At 57.9% G+C, this 22,936-nt stretch overlaps 1 protein-coding gene across 1 annotated transcript in view; it reads right to left on the bottom strand.

Annotated features, from left to right (window-relative positions):
- The window catches only part of SEMA6C (semaphorin 6C), an 89,810-nt gene that overhangs the window by 55,764 nt on the left and 11,110 nt on the right, over nucleotides 1-22,936 (bottom strand). Inside the window, exon 2 of the mRNA XM_074938548.1 lies at nucleotides 5,487-5,567. The gene's annotated coding sequence lies outside the window, so the exon portion shown is untranslated. The remainder of the gene's footprint in view (nucleotides 1-5,486; nucleotides 5,568-22,936) is intronic.

Below are 22,936 nucleotides of genomic sequence, written 5' to 3'. Positions count from 1 at the left end.
AGCTTTAAGGCCTGAGCCCACCACCAACTGAACAGGGTCAGGAGGGGATTTCCTCTGAATCAGTGACTGTGGGCAAGTCACTCCGCCACGCTGTGCCTCAGTTTCCCTTCCCACCCATTGTCTGTCTGGTCTGTTCAGCCTGTGAGCTCTTCAGGGGAGGGACTGTCTCTCACTCTGTAGCTGTGCAGTGCCCAGTGCAACAGGGCCCTGGGTTCGGGGGCGGGGAGGGGGGAACAGCTGGATCCAGTTGCAGCTTTTAGGAGAGCCCAGCCAGCCTGGTGCACTGTGCCCCCTGAGGAGCCCCGTGAGCCCCTGCAACCTACAGCTTCCCCATGGCCTGACTTGGCTGCCTCCCCGTCGCCTGCTTTGCTGCCTGGGATTGAACCCACAGCCTCTGGAGCTCAGACCCGCTGGCTGTGGGGCTAAGGAACCCTCTGCCAAACTGCTACACATGAACCAGCCACTGGAGGGAGACAGGGAGCCACTCCAGGGGAGGGGGGCTGTTCTGCACCAGTCCCTGTTGGGGAGGAGGAGGCAGGACACCGAGGTGCGACGGAGCGATGAGCTGACCAGGCGCGGCAGCCCCCACTATGTGATTTCAGCTTCCCCATCCCCCTACTTAGCCTGCCCCTCGCCCCTCCTTGTCTCCCAAACCACAACCCCTCCCCACTGCTAAAGGAGAATCCCTGCCAACTGCTGGCAGTGCAGGGGCTATGGTACACACCGCTGAGCAGGTGAGATCCTGGCACGCTCCCCAGACTCGTCCGCCCTGTGCACCCCTCCATCCTTCCCCCGGGCCCTCGGCTGGCTGCATCGGAAATTAAAATATAAATAATTCAGTCCCCGTCGCCTTTATGAATAAGAATATGAACCTGACAGAAACCGATTGGGAGTAATTTATGCAGGGGGAGAAGTGACTCTGCTTTCGGATCCATTTGTGAGCAGCAGGGAGCTGGCTGCGGGGGGGGGGGACACCGAACGGGGGGACCGGGAAGGGGAGTCAGGAGGGACTCGTTAGTTTCAATCCGGGCAGGGCTGTAATTGCTCTTGATCGACACACACACCACGTCTTTGGCAAGCGTCAAAGCCCTGGGCACTGCTGCCAGGAGCGTGGCGGGGACATGTCCCTCTCCTGCTGCCATGAGGACAGGAGGTGACAAAAGTGACCCTGGACCCAGATCCGCAGCAGGTGCAAAGGGGTTTAATGGAGCGGGTTTGCATCAGCAGAGGATCTGGGCCCCTGTCTCCAGCCGCAGCTCCTAGGAAGTGGAGGGGCGTTTCGAAAGCCTGCAGGCGGTGTTGAGCCAGGACACCGCAGGACAGTGAGAACCTAAGAGATCCCAGAGGTCAGGACCTCGTTGTTACATCACAGTGCCAATATTAACACAGACAGGAGCGTGCACCCCTGGCCCAGCTGTGTGCTAGACAGCTCTCACTGTGCTAATGCGAATCACTGCACCCCCACAGCAAGCTGGTGCCAACAGCACCTGGGGCCAGTCACTCCACGCCTGGCATACACCCGCATGCCTTGGGCCAGTCCGCACTCAGCACCCCCCGTCCACACTGGGCATCCCTTCCCCTGGGCCAGACCCGGACCAGTCCATGCTGGGCACCACCCTGGGCCAGTCTGCACTGAGCACGAGCGGCCCCATTTCTGTTCCTGTAACTTTTATTCTGGAAACTGGAACGGGTTATGGTTACGAGCCCCAAACCCGTTGCCATCGACGGAGCCAGGGACGGGTGGGGGGGGGGAGATCACTTTCATTTCTTCTAGGGAAAGGGGCGGGTGGAAACAACCAATCTGACTTGTTTAAAAAGCTGATGCCCGTTTCCTAAGGGCATCTCTGTGCTGTGTTTACTGGCGATGCTGCGTTCCGGCTGCGGAGTCCCTGCCCCCGCACACTGGCCTTGGCGGCATAAGTACAGCGATAGACAGGCTGCCATCCGGCGGCTTCCAAGGCCACAGCAGACGGGGGAGTAGCGAAGGGATGTTCCCCTGGAGAAGCTGCCTGATGTGCGGGAACAGATCAGTGGGTAAAAGACCGGGTGGAAAGTTGTTGGTTTCAGCCTCCCCCAGAAAGCATCATAGAATATCAGGGTTGGAAGAGACCTCAGGAGATCATCTAGACCAACCCCCTGCTCAAAGCAGGACCAATCCCCAATTTTTGCCCCAGATCCCAAATGGCCCTCTCAAGGATTGAACTCACAACCCTGGGTTTAGCAGGCCAATGCTCCAACCACTGAGCTATCCCTCCCCCCTTGAAAGGAAACAAAAGGAATGATCCCGTGTCAGACTGGAAAAGACCCTGCTGAGCTGGGTGAGGGGATCTGTTTTCCCATCCCACAAGGACTTGCATGATTTTGAATTTTTTTTCCATCCCAAATTGAGATGAAAAATCCCAATCGCAAAAGAACAGGAGGACTCGTGGCACCTTAGAGACTAACACATTTAGTTGAGCACAAGCTTTCGTGGGCTACAGCTCACTTCATCGGATGCATTCAGTGGAAAACACAGTGGGGAGATTTATATACACAGAGAACATGAAACAATGGGTGTCACCGCACACACAGACGAACTCGGCTGCTACTCTGACATCACAAAAGTGTCCATGAACCAATTTTTTTCAGTCTGGGGCAATCAAAACCTTTTGTTTTCATCATTCTGAACCGTTTTCTTTGGCGTTTGACATTCCCTTTCTGTGGAACCGGTTTTTTAAATGCCTACATTACGGGACAAGTGGCAACAAAAGGGTGTTTCGAACAACAAAACAAAATATGAAACTCTTCCTTTTGAATAGATCAGAATGCCCCATTTCCACAGTTTCTAGCCTTTATTTCATTAATTTTTTTTTTTAATTTCTACCTGGGAAATTTGCCACATCTGACCCTCTCCCCACAAACTATTTTAGTTCTGACAAATTGGCATTTTTCAGCAAAAAAATTTTCATAAAAAATTTCTAGACTAACTCCAGTTCGGATCCCACCGCTGACACTCATTCATAGCTTGGCCATCAACAAGTCAATGAGGCCAACATTTTCCAAAGTGGCCTCTAATCTTGGTTGCCTGTGTTAAGAGGTTTTAGGGACAGGATTGCCCACAGAGCTCCGGACATGGGGTCTGAGTATCCCAGCACACCAGGGATCTGTGGGGTGTTCGGAGCCATTGACAATCCGGCCCTTCTTTAGGTGCCCGAATCGGAGTGGCAGGTGAACTCTGTTCATACCAGAACCTGGCTGCCTCATATCCAGTACCCAAAGCAGTGGCCACATTCGAAATTAGTGGCCTGAGTGTCTCTGTGCCTCAGTTTACCCACCTGTAAAATGGGGACAACGATAACTTTGTAAAGTGCTTTGAGATCTCAGACCTTCAGTGCAGCGTGGTGTTTGCCAGTCATAGAATCACAGAATCATAGAATATTAGGGTTGGAAGAGACCTCAGGAGGTCATCTAGTCCAAGCCCCTGCTCAAAGCAGGACCAATTCCCATCTAAATCATCCCAGCCAGGGCTTTGTCAAACTGGGCCTTAAAAACCTCTAAGGATGGAGATTCCACCACCTCCCTAGGGAACCCATTCCAGTGCTTCACCACCCTCCTCGTGAAATAGTTTTTCCTAATATCCAACCTAGACCTCCCCCACTGCAACTTCAGACCATCGCTCCTTGTTCTGTCATCTGTCACCACTGAGAACAGCCGAGCTCCATCCTCTTTGGACCCCCCCTTCAGGTAGTTGAAGGCTGCTATCAAATCCCCCCTCATTCTTCTCTTCTGCAGACTAAACAAGCCCAGTTCCCTCAGCCTCTCCTCGTAAGTCATGTGCCCCAGCCCCCTGTTCATTTTCATTGCCCTCCGCTGGACTCTCTCCAATTTGTCCACATCCTTTCTGTAGTGGGGGGCCCAAATCTGGACGCAGTACTCCAGATGTGGCCTCACCAGTGCTGAATAGAGGAGAATAATCACTTCCCTCGATCTGCTGGCAATGCTCCTACTAATGCAGCCCAATATGCCGTTGGCCTTCTTGGCAACAAGGGCCCACTGCTGACTCATATCCAGCTTCTCGTCCACTGTAACCCCTAGGTCCTTTTCTGCAGAACTGCCGCTTAGCCAGTCGGTCCCCAGCCTGTAACAGTGCCTGGGATTCTTCCATCCTAAGTGCAGGACTCTGCACTTGTCCTTGTTGAACCTCATCAGATTTCTTTTGGCCCAATCCTCCAATTTGTCTAGGTCACTCTAGACCCTATCCCTACCCTCAAGTATATCTACCTCTCCCCCTAGCTTACTGTCAACAGCCAGCGCCCTGTGGATCGACAGCACCACCCAGAGGGTCTGTTGGATCGCACGGATCAGCCAGCTGGTTTGTTCTGGCCAGTTAGGAGCAGGGGGAAGGTGCCATGCTATTTCCAGCTCCCAGAGCCGCTCTCACAGGATGCTGTGCGAAGGCTGCATGGGGAAGGGTGACTTTCCCGGCTGGCTGCTGCAGAAGGGCACGGGGCAGGGGAGGGCTGGGTGTCTCCAGCCTTCAAGTCCATGGGAGCTACCTTACTCTGCCTGTGAGTTACTACTCCATGCCAGTGCGGTGCTACCCCATGGCTGACTCAGGGCAGGGCAGACAACACAGGGGGAAAGCCCCAGTCTCCAGCCAATCACTCCTTCCTCAGAAAGCAGGGAACAGCGGCTTCTGGACTCCAGCTCTTCCCTGGGCCTAACCGAGGCCCTAGTCTTACCCCATCCCTGGCCAAGGCAGGGGTGTGTGCAAGTGACAGGCCATGTTACCCACGCAGGGGAGAGGGCTCCCACCGCATCACCATGATGGGATAAGGAGGGGCTCGGCCCAGGCAATCGGTGGGAGAGATCGGGGCTGAGGGACCCAGAAGCATGGAGTTGGCCAGAGGCCATGGGGGCAAAACCAAACTCCCCAGCTGCCCCAGAAGCCCTGCATCCAAGCCTCCCGCGCCCAAACTCCAAGACTGCGACAATCTGAACTGGGACCCCAAGATCACAGCTCTGCACCCCGTGAATAACTTGGAACTGCCACATCCCCTCTGCTTCGGCCTTGAACCACCAACCCTGCCCCGTTCCTGCGCCGTGCTCTGCATCATCCCAAGATCCTGGCTCGCTGGGTCCAAGACCCCATGCCAGGAGGGGCATCAAACTGCAATGGAAATACCCCCGCCCCGCCCCTGAGGAGAGCTGCCAGAGGAAGCCATTGGCACCAAACACACAATCCTCCGAGGTGCACAGATCCTGCAAGGAGCTGGGCTCCATACTCGGCAGGTGCCTGCAGCTGGCCCCTTATCTCCTAACTCTTGACCTATATACATGCCTAGAGCACTCCTGGGACACCACAGAGAGCGCCAGCCCCCACCGCTTTGCAGCCTGAATATTGTGGGGGGGAAAGAGACCCCCTGCTGGTCAGGAGGAGGCATTGCAGAGCACAAGGCGAGAATGCCCCCCCCGCCCCCACACCCTACTGCCGGCCACGGCCTTACCTTAGCTTCCAGGGTCCGTGGGGCAGCTGTGCACGGCCGGGGCTGGCCAGGCACTTGGGCGACTCTGGGGGTCCGGCAAGGCTGGGGGGAGACACAATTCAAAGGGGAGGGAGGTGAGATACAAGGTCAGACAGGCAGCACAGGGGGGGTATCGAGGACCTGTGTTCAGTCAGCTGCATGGGGATGGTACTGAACCAGGATCGTGGCACTGCCAGGGGCACAGTGCCCCAGCCCTGCCGTCTGCTCCACGGCCCAAGTAGCCCATTGGTCCCCAAGGTAATTAACCGCTAACGAACCGAAGAATTCTAGCAAGAGAGAGACAGGCCTGGCTAGGCCAAATGGGGGGGGCAGTGTCTGCCCGACAGCATCTGGGCATCACAGGGCAGCGCTACTCTTCTTTGGCACTGGGCGAGATGCCCACTGGGCACGGGTCCCCCTGGATCAGGTGCCACTGATCAGAGAGGGCGAGGCTGGGAGCTTGTGGCGGACACGCGTGCCCCAGGCATGCACACGCATGTGCACACGCAATCCCCAAATACACAGACAGAGGAAGCAAAGTAGAGGTTAGCCACCCCCGCGTCTGCAGTCAGGGGACAGCCTGATCCAGAGGGGAACTCCCAGCTCCCCCGAAGCCCCAGAGCTAAACCTGGGAACTGGGCATGGGCTGATGGGTCACAGCACAGGATTGGGTGCGGCCAGGGGCATGCACAGGGGCTGTGCTCAGGTTCACATAATTCACAGGCACCCCTGGGAGCCGCCCCCTCCCTGCCCCATAGGCTGGGCACACCCACCCTCATCTGCCACCCTTTCACCTCGTGCCGGCTGGTACCTCTGAGCCAGGCACTCTCAGCACTGTCCCCCGGCGCACACCCCCCGCCCCCCCAGCATGTGACCCTAGTTCCAGTGGGGACACGGCCCCGGGATGGAGCTCCCACCAGACGCTCCCGGGGGGGGCAGGGCGGGGGGGAGTTATTTTTAGCCAGACGGCGACTCCGAAGGAAGCAAAGTCAGCAGCGTGACAGAAATAGCCCTGTTAGAGAGCCCTGCATCAATGGATATAGACCCCTATGGCGGGCAGGGCAGGGCGGGGCAGGGGGGTCTTCAGATAGCTGGCCTCGGCGGAGGGTTGGGGGGCAGGAACCAGACCCTTGTGCTGCGAGCCCTGCAATCCGGCTGCAGATGTGCCGCTGAGCAAGGTTATACATATCCCCCCGTCAGACCCAGCCACATGCTCTCCCTCCAGCAGGTGGCGACAGCCAGCGGGGCTTCCCCAGGTGGGCGCTGCGGGCGCTGACAAGGAGCAGGGGGAGGGGGGGCACAGACTGCCCCATCACGCCCCCGCCTACCCCGAATGGATGGAGAGCTAATGGCAGGGCTGGGTGGGGAGAGTGCAGAGGAGACCGGCAGTGAAAGGGTTACGGGGTTGAGAAGAACGGCTGAGAGGGGGCTGGAAACCGGCTCGGGGAGCAGAGGAGGGTGTCCAGCCCTGACTGTGTAACCAAACCCCCGAGGTGCCAGGGCCAGCAGGACGGGGGAGGCAGGTCCCCAACGATGCCAGCCCAGCAACACAAGCCGCTTGGTCTTCGCAGTCAGGGTCAAGTGGCAGAGCCAGCATCCTAGCAGGGAAAGGGGGCTTCCCCAAATTGCTCTGCCTGGGGAAAGAACAGCGGAGGGACGGACGGAGGGACAGACAGGCAGGCAGGGTGGACGGTGACAGGTACACACAGGGACGCTCCCTGCCTCCAGGTGCCACTGAATTCTCAGCTGCTGCCCACCCACGCCCCCAGGAAGGGGAGCCCCAACGACCAGCGCCACGAGTCGGATGCGGAGCCACGAGCTGCTTCCCCCACCGAGATTCGATCCGGGGCTCCCCGTGGGCCGCATCGTGCTACTCCAGCCTTCTAGGCAGGCAAGCGTGTGACCCAAAACCTGATCTACCCACACCTGCCCCAGCTGCTCTCTCCCTGCCTGGCTGCTCAGACCGAGGCCACAGGGTGTTACCAGGCCGCCTTCAGAGAGGCCTTGAGCAGCAGGGTGAGTCCGAGCCCCTGGCCATGCGACCCCTAAGGAGGCGCGTTATCTGAGCCAGGGATCAGCCGACCCCGCATGGGACAGCGTCCCGTGCAAGAGGCAATTTCGGGATGAATGGGGAGATTCAGTGCAGAGTCAGAGAGGCCTTTTGTTTCCCTGATTGAAGGCTGCCTGGGTGTCACAGGAGCCGTCCCGCTTCATTTGCATGGCACAGAGAAACTCCACGAAGTCTTCCCGCGGGCTGCGGTGCCCGAGGCAGATGCGCCAAGGCTTCCTGGTTAAACGCCAACAGCTGGATCTGGATTACGCCCGCTTCAGGGAGGTTAGGAACAGCTTCCAAGCAGGTCAGGGAGCATGCTGGCTCAGCAGCCGTGGGCATGTGGCCCATGTGCCCGCGGGCAGCACCAGCCAGGGGGGGTAGTGCCAGCCGTGAGGCAGGCAGGGGCAATGCAAGCTTCCCCTGGGCAGCCCTGCTGCCACGCTTTGCTCTTACCCTAGGGCACATGCTGCAGTTCCAGTCTCGGGGCCCCGATCAAACTGTCAGTGCCCCTCTGTCCCAACCCACAACCCCCCGCCCCCCATGCTATCCCAGCCCTGCCAGATCCCATTGCTCCCAGCCTGTACCAAAGGGCTGGCTCTTGGGCAGTGCCCGGGGAGCGTGGGGCGGGGGGGGGACTCACGAGGCGCTCAGCTGCTCCCTGCGGGACTAATGAAGTTCTTCAGACACGGAGGAGGTACAATTGAAGCTTTGCAACCACAGCCTCTTTCCCAGTCAATTTCCCTCTCTCCGTCGCTCTGACATCTGAGTCCAGCTGCGCGGCCGCCACGCCTGCCCCCAGGGACCAGGGATATTCTCACCCCCCTCCCCGCCCACTGCAAACCCAAGATTGCCAGGCTCGCTGGGCTGCGTCGGAGGGAAACGAAAGCAGATCGGATCCGTGACGGAAACGTGGCGTTTTAATTGGGCTCAGTGGAGAGGAAATGAAATGCATGGGGCGGGGGGTCCCTAAGAGAAAGAGCAGGAGGGGGGGTATAACAGGGGTGTAATTGTTGCACTTTCCACTCCAGCTCCCTCAGAAAGGTCTGATCGGCCTTGATTGCTAACACATGTGGGAAATCCTGAGGAGGGAGCCGGTCTCTGTGCAGAGCAGGGAATTGAGGGCAGATTGCCCGCTGCCCACGCGGGGCCCTGCCAGCTCCTGGGGAAGCGGCCGCTGCAAGAGGATCCACGGCCCCATTGTGCCAGGTGCTGCACAGACCCCGGGCGAGACCAGGGCCCTGTTATGCCAGGTGCTGCACAGACACTGACCGAGAGCAGGGCCCCGTTGTCCTGGGTGCTGAATAGACCCCAGCTGAGAGCAGGGCCCTGTTGTGTCAGGCGCTGCACAGACCCTGGGCGAGAGCAGGGCGCCGTTGTGCCGGGCGCTGCACAGACACCGACTGAGAGCAGGGCCCCGTTATGCTGGACACTGAGCTGATCTGAACTAAGGGAGAATCCCTGCCCAAAGAGCTTGGAGACCTGCCCCCCACCCTTTGTCTGCTCTGCTCATGCTGTGAGCTCTCTGGGGCCAGGACTGTCTCTCACCCTGCATCTGTGCAGCCCCCAGCACAAGGGGGCCCTGATCTCGGCTGGTGCCATCACAGCATCCCAAACAACAGTCAGACGGTGCAATGGGACGGCACTGCAGTGAAACGTGGCGAGGGGGACGGGGGACTCCAGAGGTGCAGAGCACTGTGGGGAAACAAAGAGAGCCCGAGCTCGGGGCCCGTACGGGCTTTAGCTTGGAACCACGGGGCAGAATCACCCAGGGGCTTTCCAGGAAACATGCCCTGGCTGGAGAAACTGGTGCCTCACTCATGATCTACGTTCTGCACAGGAGCGTCAAGAGTTTAAGCTGCCTGGGGGAGCGAAGGATGTCCAGGGCTCAGCGACCCAGCTAAGCTGCCTCCCCTGTCATGTTCTTCCCAGCTCCCTTGGCTGATCTCCCGGACGGTTCTCGGCAGAAGGTAATTGCCCCCCATAGAGTTTGCTGTGTGGAGCGTGACACCATGTGCGAGTGCCAAGACCAGCCCCTTGGAAGTCCCTGGGTGCTGGCCAGCCCAAGGCCAGGGAGTGTGGGGCCGATCTCCATCCAGCCTGCGGAGCAGCCGCTGCAGTGAGATCCAGGGCACTGGCTGTTGATATGTGTATTATGGTCATGCTGGCCAAGAGCAGGGCCCCCATTGTGCCAGGCACTGCACAGACCCCGGGCCAGAGCAGGGCCCCGTTGTGCCGGGCGCTGCACAGACCCCGACCAAGAGCAGGGCCCCGTTGTGCCGGGCTCTGCACAGACCCTGACCGAGACCAGGACCCCGTGGTGCCGGGCGCTGCACGGACCCCGACCGAGAGCAGGGCCCCATGGTGCCGGGCGCTGCACGGACCCCGGGCCAGAGCAGGGCCCCGTTGTGCCAGGCACTGCACGGACCCCGGGCCAGAGCAGGGCTCCGTTGTGCCGGGCGCTGCACGGACCCCGGGCCAGAGCAGGGCCCCGTTGTGCCAGGCACTGCACGGACCCCGGGCCAGAGCAGGGCTCCGTTGTGCCGGGCGCTGCATGGACCCCGGGCCAGAGCAGGGCCCTGTTGTGCCGGGCGCTGCACAGACCCCGACCGAGAGCCCGTGGGGTGTGTTCAGTGCCTGGCACAACTGAGAGCAGGGCCCCCCCATGATACCAGGCTACTTGTTCTCATTGACAACTGAGCCAGCAGCCATCAGTGCAATGAGTGGGGTGTTCTTAGGGGCTCACTCTTTATGTGTTTTAATGGAAGGAAATACAGGAAATTCCAGACTGGATCAGACCAGGGTCCATCCACCCCTTTATCCTGCCTCCCACAGTGATCACAGTCACACAACAGGGCAGAGCAGAGCCAGAAATAGAACCCAGTAGTCCTGACATCCAGCCCAATGCTGGGAATGAAGCTCTGGGAGGGGAGTGGGGTCTAGTGGTTAAAGTGGGGGGCTGGGAGCCAGGACTCCTGGGTTCTGTTCCGAGCTCTGGGAGGGGAGTGGGGTCCACTGGTCTCAGTGGAGGGGCTGGGAACCAGGAGTCCTGACTCCTGTCAAATACCGAGTGGTTGATTCCTGTGGTGTGACAAGAGGAAACCACAGCAGCCCTTGTCCTGGTCTGGCTCCCCAGCCAAAGCCAACAGGCTGCTGCTGAGAAGAGACCTGGCCCCGTGAACAATTTGGAGCCTGGTGTTTCCCAGCGCCGGGTGGGGGGCGTCGATACGAGTGCAGCCTGGTGGGGGAGACCCAACAGGAGGCAGTGCTGAGCCAATGCCCTTGTGTGGTACTGGGGACAGGTGGGGAATAGCGCAGCTGCTGCCCCAGCAGGGGGCGCTCTTCTCTGAGCCAGTGCAATGCCCCAGCAGGGGGTGCGGAGCTGTGTGTGTGTGGGGGGGGGGGGGTTCAGTAGGACGTGCTCCTGCCTTTGAGCATTGCTGAGCCAGGGCACCTGGGTTCTCTTCCCAGCTCTAGGAACGGAGCGGGGCCTAGTGGTTAAAGCAGGGTGCGGGGTGGGACCCTGGAGTCCTGGGCTGTGATCCCAGCTCTGGGAGGGGAAAGGGCTCTAGTGGTTACAGCAGGGAGGAGCTGAAGAGTCAGGACTCCTGGGTTCCTCAAAGGAGCATGGTCTCGCGGCCAGGGGAGTCAGGACTCCTGGGTTCGAAGGCAATAAGTTTCGGGCACATCACAGATTTTAGTTAAAGGAGAACGACGGAGATGCTATGCCGTGCCATCCCCGGGCGTGTGCCCCCCCAGGTCAGACCCACTCCTGTCTTCTCCTACTGGTGAGTGCCCCCCAGCTCAGACCCCTGCCCGCCCTCACCCCAACTGGGCGGTCAGCGTGCCTAGTGCCCGGAGCAGCCCGGAGGAGGCGGGGTGTTAAGCATCCATGCAATTGTATCGACTGGACCATTAATGAGGTCAGGACTCCTAAAGGCGCCTTTATTATTTGAAACGTGAATAATTAAATTCAAGACAATAAATCACTATTAATGCCAAGGGTCAGGGCACGGAGTGGTGTGAGTGGGATGGGGGAGGGGAGTGCATCGGGTTGGATCATTAGGAGACCCTACAATAACAAGTCAGTATCTGTGAAGGACCCTACAATAGCATCCATGAGAGACCCTACAATAACAAACCACAAACCACAGTATGCTCAGCCTAGCATCCATGAGAGACCCTTCAAGGTGCTTTACAAACAGTGGCTTATTGTGAAGTGGTCACATGTCAGACCCATGTTACGGGTGGGGAAACTGAGGCATGGTGGGGCAACGTAATGTGCTTCAGGACACGTGGCAGGGAATTGACCCCAGGAGTCCTGACTCTCAGCCCAGTGCTTTAATCACTAGTCCATGCTGCCCAATGACGGCCGGCCTCAAAGGGTTAACCAGGGCAGAGCTGGCTGGCTGGCAGCCCCATTTCCGTTGTGGCACCCGCCCCTGACAAAACGCCAGGCTGCCATGGCCAATGCCCATTCTGCACCAAACTGCAGCTGCCTTTAGCCGCTGTGAACGGCTGACACCGACGCAGGATTCACACAGCTCAAGGCTGGCAAGGCCACCACTACAGAGGAGGAAGCCGGCTCGGCTTTGCACAGTGTGGTGGAAGAAGGAGGGGTTGCTCCACAGGAGAGGAGGGCTTGTGTGTGCACGCACATACGTGTGCTTATTTGTGTGTGCATGTGTGTTTGCACGTGTGTATGCATGTGCACATGTATGGCTGTGCATGTGCATCTGTGTGCATGCACATGTGTGCGCTCAGGTGCATGTGTCTGCATGAGCATGCATATGGACGCCTGCACGTGTGTGTACATGCAGTGTACATGCAGATGCTCGCATGTGGATGCTTGCAAGTGTGCATGTGTGTGCATGAGTGTGCATGTGGACGTATGCACATGTACATATATGTGTCCACATGTGCGTGTGCAGGTGTGTTTGCACATGTGTACGCATGCGCACATGTATGGCTGTGCACGTACATCGGTGTGCATGCACATGCGTGTGCTCGGGTGCGTGCATGTGCACAAGCGTGTATATGGATGCCTGCACATGTGTGCAGGTATGTACAAGAATGTGCGTGTGGATGCATGCACGTGGGCATGTATATATATGTGTGTGCACGTTTGTGCGCGCAGGAGTTTTGCATGCAGGTCTCTATGTTTGTGTCTGTGTGCACATGACGGCGTGGGTGGCAGGTGGCACTTGGAAGCCATCGCTGAAGAGAATGAAGTCACGTCTTCTAAGGAGGCGAAGTAACAGCCCCAGTGTGAATCCCAGCGCAGGCGAGGAGCCATTTTAAGGGCTGCCAACTTTCTTCTTAATTATTAAAGAGCCCACAATGCATCACAGCTAACTACTGTTGGTGTGGGGAGAGTCAACAACGGGGTAAGTTATGGCTCGCCTCGGGCATGGGAACGACACCGGATTGCAGCCGGCACCGTGGCCCAGACCTCACCGGCACGACGCTCGTCAAAGCCAGTCCAGAGGTGCTCAGCTGCACTGATTACCGTGGTGCACACCCTCACACACACACACACACACACACACAGAGCACCGATCTCTATGCACAAGCTATGACGTGCATGGATACCTGCATGCTCATGCAGCTGCCCTCCCACCCCGAATCCTTCCCCTGAACTAGGCTCAGCGGGTCCAATGCCCTGTCGCCCTGTGGTCAGCTAGTCGTTTGCATCGGGGCAAAGAGAGTCCCCCCTCCCACCCACACCCCTCCACTTTGCACAGATGCAGGCAACTGCCCGGCGGCCGGGCCACGGTGCGTCGGCCCCCCTGCATTTGTTATTTGTATTCCACTAACGCCTAGAAGTCCCAACTGAGATGGGACCTGCCGGGGCACTGGGCCCTGAGCTCAGAGACACACCCAGGTGCTTTAAGCACATGCAGGTTTGATTTAATGGGCACGGCACAGAGCCAGATCGTTAGCTGACGCAAGCTAGCGCAGCTCCATTGACTTCACTGATTTAAACCGTGGGGGTTCTGACCCTATTGACTCCAATGGAGTGATGCGCATTTACCCCGTGGGGGATCTGGCCCATTGACTCCAACGGAGTGATGCCCATTTACACCTGCTGGGGATCTGGGCCATGCTCCGTGGGGCTGAGCTGTGCGATGACAGTGGGGGTTTCCCAGGCTGGAGGATGCACTCCGCTGTGGGGGTTCGCAGGGGGGTGTCCCTGGGGCAGTCCCCACCCCTAGGCCTAACTGGCTGGAGCCCTGATCCTTCCTGAGCGCCTCTTGAAACTGACCAGCTGCTTTCCCTCTCCTTTTTGGGGAATTCAAGCATTCCCCCTCCCCTCCCCCACCCGAGGGGCAGTGACCAGCTCTGGGCGGCCCCAGGCTGGCTCCAGCCAAAAGCAGAGCCAATCACGCTGGCTCCTTGCCCGCCCCAGCCCAGAGAGGTGCAGACAAAGAGCAGAAGCCACAGGCGAGCCCGAGCTTTCCAACCTCCTCTCGGCTGTAACTAGCGGGGGACAGAAATGGGCCTGACTCCCATGAGGGCTCGGGGTCTGGAGGCCAAGTGTGCAGAGCCCCCAACAGGAGCCAGATCTTCAGAAGGGGCATGCAGAAATGTGCGTGTGCATTCACACATGTGTGTGGATGTGCGCATATGCATTTGTGCATGCATGTGTGTGTGTGCACGACCGCGTATGGAGAGCAATGTGCATCCAACGTGCAATGCTCTTGTGAAAATTCTGGCTGAAGCCTGGGAGGAGAGGGCTTAGCAGGGGAGAAGGCAATCAAAGCGGGCAGAGCTGCGGGAGACAGGATGGGTCAGTGGGCACAGCACAGGGCTAGCAGTCAGGATGCCTGAATTTCATATCTAGCTCAAGGAGGGGAGTGGGGTCTGGTGGTTAGAGCCAGGGGCTGGGAGTCAGGACTCCTGGGTTCTATTTCCCAGCTCTGGGAAGGGAGTGGGGTGTAATGATTAGAGCAGGGGATTTGGAGTCAGGACTAACACTCCCCCCCCACACCCAATCATTCTCATATTTGGGGGTGAATTTAACACCGTTTTCGGGGAAGGGCCGGGGCTGAAGATTGAAGTTCTCTGACGCTTTCCAGGGCAAGACCAGTCTGGATCCTAACAGCGGGTGCTCCCTGTTACCCCAGATTTAAGGGGTGTGTGTACCCCAGATTGTAATCAAGCTAATTGCAACCATATTATGTGCATTCAGCCATCACAAATTAATCAAATAAAACACCACACAGTAGAGGGTTAATTGGAAAGCAGGCCTTTAGAGGCAAGATCAAAACGAGCTGGCAGTTTCTGCTAATTAGAATGGAAAAAGGGGGAAAACAAGTGAACAAATAAAAGTAAAAATAAATTAAGTAAATAAAAATCCTTATGTCTGGGTGCCTTCAATATGAAACATTTATTGCAAATTTTAAAATGTAATAATTTTGTAGGGGTGATTGTAACCTGTGTCTTTTATAAAAGCGAGTTATAAAAAACTAGCTAATATAGTGGACTTCAAAGCCGTCCTCTGAAGCCATTTTGAGGAATGTTTTTTCATAACACCGGTTTTTCCCCAGTGGGTGAGCAACTGGCCACTGCGAACCCGCTGTTAATTACCCAATATTGTTTCAGAATTAAGGTAAATATCTGGAGTCTCCTAAACCTGTTGCTTCTGCCTGTGTGTGCTTAAATCTAATATACTGTATTTTAGATAGCGCACGGTTACTTGCATTAATCTTTTATCAGACAGAATTGCTGTGTTCCCACTGATTGATTTCCTGATTTCCTGATGCTGTCTGAGTGAAACAGTGAAGTTTCCCTGCTGTGGGTTCTAAAAACCCTGGGTAACATGCCCCCATCCCACAGCTATTCCTTTCGCCTCCAGCTCACCCTTCCTCCCGGCCCTGGTGCCCTGGGCCTCTGTCACCTCCAGGCTGGGTCCCCCTAACTCCACGACAGTGGAGACGATGGACAGCCTGGTACGGCACACGGCTGCCCACCCCCTACGTGGCTCAGGCTACCGTGCGCCAGTCCCTGCACCAGCCCCACTCAGCATCCCCCGCCCGTTTGAAGCCCTGCTCCTAATTCTCCCAGCAACAAATGGCTTAGCAATTTCAGGGGGTGAATATCCATCGACACACACCCGCGACAGCTGAGCGGAGCCGGGACAAGGCAGGCTGGGGCGCGGGAGAGCTGGGGACACAGCTCCCCCAGATCTAGATCAAACTCCCCGAGGAGACCAGGCGGATCCAGAGTCTGACCGGGTTTAGGAGGTGTCGCACCACCTTCCTCTGCCAGGGAGCCTTTCTGCCACAGGACAAATGCTCCTTTTACTCCCAACCCTACCAATCCCTTCCCACCCCCCACAAAACCTACCCTAAGCAGAGTTCTGGGCCCAGAAAGGGAGAAGAGCCAGAGACTCCATCAAGTCCATTACGGGCTTTGCTATTGCTCCTGATTTTATGTGGAAGGTGCCCAGACACCTCAGTGGTAGGCAGCAAGATAACACCCTAAGGGGAAGCTAGTTAGCTAGAATTACCCCATGTGGCTGCCAGCAGGGGAGGGTTGTCCTCATGGACTCTTCAGTCCTTGGTCTTATGGTCCTGAGATCAGGACCTCGTTGCACCGGGCACTGCCCAGACGCACAGTGAGGGACACCCCTGCCCTTCGGAGCTAACAATCTAGACAGACGAGATGGACTAAGGATGGGAGGGGAAACTGAGGCAGAAGATCTGCCAGAGCCAGGCCTAGAACCCAGGTGCCCTAATGCCCAGTGCCTTAGCTGGTGACTCATCCAGCATTGCTATTCAGGGCTCAGCCACCAGGCAGCAGCAGCGCCCCCAAGTGCCACATTGGGGCGTTAGAACAACCACCTCCTCCAATGCCCCCTTTCCTGCAGATTCCGGTGCCAGACTCCATTGGCACCAGCCAGCCGCTGAGCGCCCATCCCGTGGGAGAGCTGCCACCGGCTGAACCCGAACGGGTCACCGCCGCGCCGCAGAAGGGAACTTGGAACAATTTCGTTACCACTTGGGTTCTTCCTCCTGCAGCCAGCAGGACCGTAAATGCCATATTGATTAATCCGTTCGCCCGCTTACTGATAAATAGCGTCTAATTTGTTGCCTCTGGGCACGGCAGCCAATGCAGATGAACCGCGGGTGAGGGAGATTAATGGGTTGCTGGGTGGTAATTTGATTTGATTGGGGCTCTGAGTCACTCCGACTTCAGCAATTTAACCCCATCGCCTGCAATTCCGCTAGCACCTGGGATGTGGCTGCTCCTCCACGGGCCAGGTGGCAAGGGGGATTCCTCACTGCTAACTACCACAGGCTTTCGAGGGTTAAACCGCCCCAGGGAAATAAAATCCTTGCAGGCCAAGGCAGCAGCGTTACCTAGTGGCTTGGGAGACAGCATACCTGGGCTCTATTCCTACTGACCTTGAGTAAGCCCTTTCTTGCTCCGTGCCTCAGTTTCCCTGCCCACTCCTTGTCTATTTAGCCTGTGAGGCCCAGATCCTCAAAGGTATTCAGGTACCTGACTCCCATAGGCATCTAGGCCTACACCCTTGGGGTCAGGGACCGTGTCCCACTCTGTGTCTGTGCAGCACCCTGCATAATGGGGCCCCGATCTCAGCTGGGTCATCTCGGCACTACCTTAATACACCTAATATTATCACCAGCTGGGGATGATGCCAAAGGCCTTGTCTACGCAACAGTGCTATTTTAGGGGGAGCCTCGCCAATTTGGCCCCGCGGACGCACGCGTGTCTCATGGGTTATCAGGGCGAAATGGGAATTTTCCATAGTATTGCTCCGAAGCCCCTGTGCGCCTCAGTTTCCCCCACATTTTGCATTGCTACTCAGCGGGTGCAAAGGGGTTAATAGTGCTCTTGCAGCAGAGCTGGAGATGGGGCATGGGCGGAATAGCCTCTCTGTCAGGGGCAGACCAAAGGGGCCAAGAGAGAATCCGAAGAGGGACAATGCCCAGAACTTGCCCACAAGCAAACAGCAGCCCAGAGGAAGGCGATTTTCCCTGGGGAAGCTGAGTTCTGGGTTCTATTGCCCACCGCTGGGAAGGGAGTGGGGTGCAGTGGTTAGAGCCGGGGGGGCATGGCTGGGAGTCAGGACTCCTGGGTTCTATTTCTCAGTGCTGGGAAAGGAGTGGGGTGCAGTGGTTAGAGCCGGGGGGGGGGCGTGGCTGGAAGTCAGGACTCCTGGGTTCTATTTCCCAGTACTGGGAAGGGAGTAGGGTGCAGTGGTTAGAGCCGGGGGGGGGGGCGTGGCTGGGAGTCAGGACTCCTGGGTTCTATTGCCCAGTACTGGGAAGGGAGTGGGGTGCAGTGGTTTGAGCAGGGCAGGGCGTGGCTGGGAGTCAGGACTCCTGGGTTCTATCCCTGGGAGGAGAGTGGGGTGGTGATTAGAACCAGGTGGAGGGGGGAGGCTGTGAGCCAGGACATGCAGTGAGGTGCTCGCACACTCTATGGATGGACACCGGCAGCTGCCTGGGGCAGTTTGGCTACTGACCTCACTGGGAGCAGGAGCAGGCTTGTGTGAAATGGGCCGGGAGGAGGAGGCGGGTACGTGGCCTGGCACTCTCATACAGAGTCACTCTTTCATGGCCCTAGTTAGTGGGGTGGCTACGCCAGCCGTAATCACCCCCCACGGGCAGCCATGCAGCCATCTCTGTGCCTGAGCCTCCAGACCTAGCCTAAGAGCCAGCCGGGAAGTGCTCTTGGAGCAATAGGCGCTGTATTCCAGCACAGTCTGGTTTAATGGGGGGGGTGTCTTCTCCCCCTTTGAAAGTCTTCCCCGAGGGCATTAAACCACGCCAGGTGGAGCAAGGGAAGGTTGCAGCAGAACGGATGGGGCGGGAGGGCAGCTGCTGGAACAAACCCAGGGCTTCACCACTATCCGGCCCATGGGGTCAGATTTCAGTTCCTCCTGTCACCTGAGCTAGAGGAGAATCCCCCACAGGCTGTTAGCCGTCCAGGGCTTATGACACACAGTTGAGCAGTTCTGATTCCAGCCACCAGGCAGCAGCAGTGATGCTCAGGCTCTAGATAGACTGACACAGTATCCGAGAAGGCAATTCTAGCGGCCAAGTGGTGAGCAGATTATATCCTGACGGAGCCCAGAATGCTAACTTATGAGGATCACCTCCCCTGCCACAGAAGCGCAGCCCCCTCTGGGGTGCAGCACAGCAGCTGGTTAACAGCAATGCTGCAATGGGATTGCTCATCCAGCGCTGACAGGTTGCCATCGCTGGGGTGGGGCACAGCAGCACATTAAGAGCTACCTGGTAAGCGTGCAGAGGGATTGCTTGCCTGGGACTGAAATGCAGCCACCTCTGGGGTGGAGCGCTTCAGTGGTTTAGCAACCACCCCGCAACGCTGCACAACCTTTTAGGGCACACAGGAAGACAAAGGCTGGATCAGGCTAGCAAATTCGCCCTTCGCACCTGGAACCCTGTCATGCCCAGCAAGTGGGATGAATTTCTCGGATTTCAGCCCAGTTTCTGGGGGGGCGGGGGGGCATCGGTGCAGCATGAAGGAGTCAGCTCAGGCCCCTGCTCCGGGCTGCAGCGTGGCAGCGTCTGATTGCTCTGCCGGGCCTGGCTCTAAATCATCCCAGCGGATGCCAGGTACCATCGGCTCCTCTTCTCAGCCTCTGGCCCGGCTCTGATGAGGGAAGGGAGGGACCTGAGAGTGTCTGTGACAATAGCAGGAAGCAAATAACGCTGTGAGACATCCTGATTCGAGCAATGCCGTGGCTCCAAGATCGGCAGCTCCGACCCATTGCATCAGAACCCTTCACCCCAGGGAGAGGAGCAGAGGGGTGGACGGGGCGGGAGACGGTCTGCCTGCCTGCCTGCCTGCCCGGGGACGAATAGCAGACCCCTGACTCCCCCACAGCTCCAGCCTGGGGCTCTGCAACTCTTGTAAGCTGGCTGCTACCTGCTTGGATCCTGTGGTTTGTTACAAGGGCAAATGCCCCTCCCCACACTCCACTGCCCCTGCCCAGCCCCCAGGGAGGCTGGCGTGGAGGGAAGGCGATTTCAGGCAGCTCTTCTGTTTGCACAGTCGCTGGATTGAAGGCACGGGGGGCTCCTGGCAGCTGCCCCCCTACTCTAATTAAAGTGAGCGGTTAGCATGAGGTAATCGCTGGCAGGAGACAGAGCCAAACCTAAGGACACCATGGCCATAAACAATGGGCTCGGGCCGGGCTGTTCCCGGTGCCAAAGCACTGGTCTCTCCAGGCCGTCGGCCGACTGCCTACAAAGGAGGGGGCACAAATCAATCGCTCTGAATCCCCCCCACAGCACTCCCCATCTCTCCCAGCTAGAAATGGGGTGCAACAACCAACGTTAGAATTCTTATCAGTATTAGAGGCTCTAGCCGAGATCAGGGGCCGTCATGCCGGGCGCTACACGGACACACAGTAACCAAGATCAGGGCCCCGTGGTGCCAGGTGCTGCTCAGACACAGAGTGACCGAGATCAGGGCCCCCCCATGCCAGGTGCTGCATGGACACAGAGTGACCAAGATCGGGGCTCTGTCATGCCAGGGGCTGCCCAGACACAGAGTAACCGAGATCAGGGCCCCCTGGTGCCAGGGGCTGCCCAGACAAAGAGTGACCGAGATCAGGGCCCCATGGTGCCAGGTGCTGCCCAGACACAGAGTAACCGAGATCAGGGCCCCATCGTGGGGGCACTGCCCAGACACAGAGTAACCGAGATCAGGGCCCCCCCATGCCGGGTGCTGCATGGACACAGAGTGACCAAGATTGGGGCTCTGTCATGCCAGGCGCTGCACAAACACAGAGTAACCGAGATCAGGGCCCCCCCATGCCGGGCACTGCACGGACACACAGTAACCGAGATCAGGGCCCCGTTGTGCCAAGCGCTGCCCGGACAGAGTAACCGAGATCAGGGCCCCACCATGCCGGGCGCTGCCCGGACACAGAGTAACCGAGATCAGGGCCCCACCATGCTGGGTGCTGCCCGGACACACAGTAACCGAGATCAGGGCCCCCCCATGCCGGGTGCTGCATGGACACACAGTAACCGAGATCAGGGCCCCGTTGTGCCGGGTGCTGCCCAGACACAGAGTAACCGAGAGCAGGGCCCTGTCTTGCCGGTTGCTGCCCGGAGAGAGTGAGAGCCAGTCACCGCCCTGAAGAGCTCCCGGTGTCTACAGACACAGGAAGTGCCCTTGTCCCACAGGTGGGGCCTGGAGAGATTGAGCGATTCCTCCAAGGTCACAATTAGAGTCAGCAGCAGAAGCTGGAACGGGCCCCGGATCTGTCCACAAGCCCTTTGTCTGGGCACTAGCCCAAAGCAGCAAGTGACAGTGACCGTGCAGACCCAGGGCCTCGGAGCAGAGGAGCGTGTCAGGGCACCATCCCCACCATGGCTGAGACACCCCGCCCTGCTATCCCCCATCAGCCACAGACAGAGCCCGATTCCCTCACGCCCCCCACCCCCGGGCACTCACCCCACTGCAAAGCAGGCCTGAAACACCAGCAGAGCAGAGCAGCAGGGCCATCATCTCTGGGGACAAGCCAGGCTCAGCAGGGAGGCTGGAGCCTCAGGGCTGCAGTGTTAGGGAAGGGTGGGGGCTCTGATCAGACCTCGCCCACATGGCTGAGTCTCCTCCATGCAGGATGGGGGGGGGGCTTTCCCCCCTCCCCCATACAGCTCCTCGATCCACCCATCCCTGTGCCCCAGCCCTCGGCAAAAGCAAGTTCCAGGTTTGTTACAATTGCCCTCTCACCACCCCTTGTCCTCTGTAGTGTTGCAGACTTCTGGGTTCTACCCCCAGCTCTGGGAAAGGAGTGGGGTCTAGTAGTTAGAGCAAGGGGGGCTGGGAGTCAGGACTTCTGGGTTCTATCCCTGGTTCTGGGAGGGAGGTGGGGTCTAGTGGTTAGAGCAAGGGGGACTTAGAGTCAAGCCTCCTGGGTTCTATTCCCAGCTCCGGGAGGAGAGTGGGGTCTAGTGGTTAAAGCAGATGAACCTGTCCATCAGGACTCCTGGGTTCTCGTCTCTATGATTTCCTGTGTGACCGGGAACAAGTTCTTTCCCCTCTATAAAAGCAGCCAACCCTGCCTGCCGTGGCTGTTTCGCAAGGTGCCAGATAAGCAAAGCCCAGCTGATACCTGCATGACGGGATGCAGTGCTCAAGGCCACACTGGTGCGACTCCACCGTGCCTGTCGTCAGCCTGGCCCGCTCACTCTGCCCCCACACACAGCCCAAAGGGCCACCAACGCCAACTGCGTGGCTTTCACAGCAGGGCCAGCCCTGGCAACAGGGGTCTGATCACACTGGATACGTCTACACTGCAATTACAGACCCACAGTGCCCGTCTCAGGGTTATGAGACCCTCCCACTTTGCGGGGTCTCGGAACCTAGGCTCAGACGTCTCCTCTGCTACCGTTAGCCCCACGAGCCTGAGTCAATCGACCCAGGCTCGGAGACCTGCTGCCGCGGGCTTTTCATTGCAGTGTAGCCAAAGCCACAGAGACAAGGCCCACAGTGAACCACCGCAGCCCTGACCAGGGCTGGACCGGGGACAACGACCGGAGTGTCTGACTGTAAGAAAACACCTGGCAACTGCAATCCAAATTAGTGCCCTTGGGTTCGATCACCCCAACTCCTCCGGAGCCCGCAGCAGGCACCCAAACTCCCCAGGTGCCTCGGGTGTAGCCTAGGTTAAGTAGAAATTAGCCCAACTCGAGCAGTGTGGGAAATTGAGGTCGGTAGTGTGAGAAAGTTAAAAATGAGCTGGAGACAAGGACAAGACCCGAGGGTAAGCCGAGGCTCTGTTTTGGTTATAACTGGTCTCTGCAGGGCTTTTAACGAGTGTTTTTAAGAACTGTGAATGTTTTATTAAACCGCTATCTATAGTGATAGTATGGGAAGGAGACTGGTGCAGATGGACGAGCTGGGGGAGGGAATATCTTTTACTGGACCAATTTCTGTTGGTGAGAGAGACAAGCTTTCAAGCTACACAGGCTCTTCTCCGGGGCTGGAAACATACTCAGAGAGTCCCAGAGAAATATAAGGCGGAACAGATGGTTTAGCGTAAGTAGTGAACACATATTTCTGGACAAATGTACCATGAAACCAATGATACACCTGAGACACATGGATGATATTTTCCATGATACATCCCACAATTTCAACAACCCCCACCCGTCCATTAAACTCTCTCAGGAACACTCCCACACCAGCATCCACTTCCTGGACATCGCAATCAGCTTCCGTAATGGATAGGCTGACCACCTTTCTAATGGCTGGTAACTGGGCCTCCGAGACCCCACCCCTGCCCTGCCTCTTCCCCCAAGACCCCACCCCTGCCCACCTCTTCCCCCAAGGCCTCGCCCCTGCTCCACCCCTTCCCCAGGCCCCAGCC

Source organism: Natator depressus, chromosome 24, assembly GCF_965152275.1.
Source record: "Natator depressus isolate rNatDep1 chromosome 24, rNatDep2.hap1, whole genome shotgun sequence".
Lineage (NCBI taxonomy): Eukaryota > Metazoa > Chordata > Testudines > Cheloniidae > Natator > Natator depressus.
Note: the sequence above shows the minus strand (reverse complement) of the source record. Positions and strands in the feature narration are given on the sequence as shown.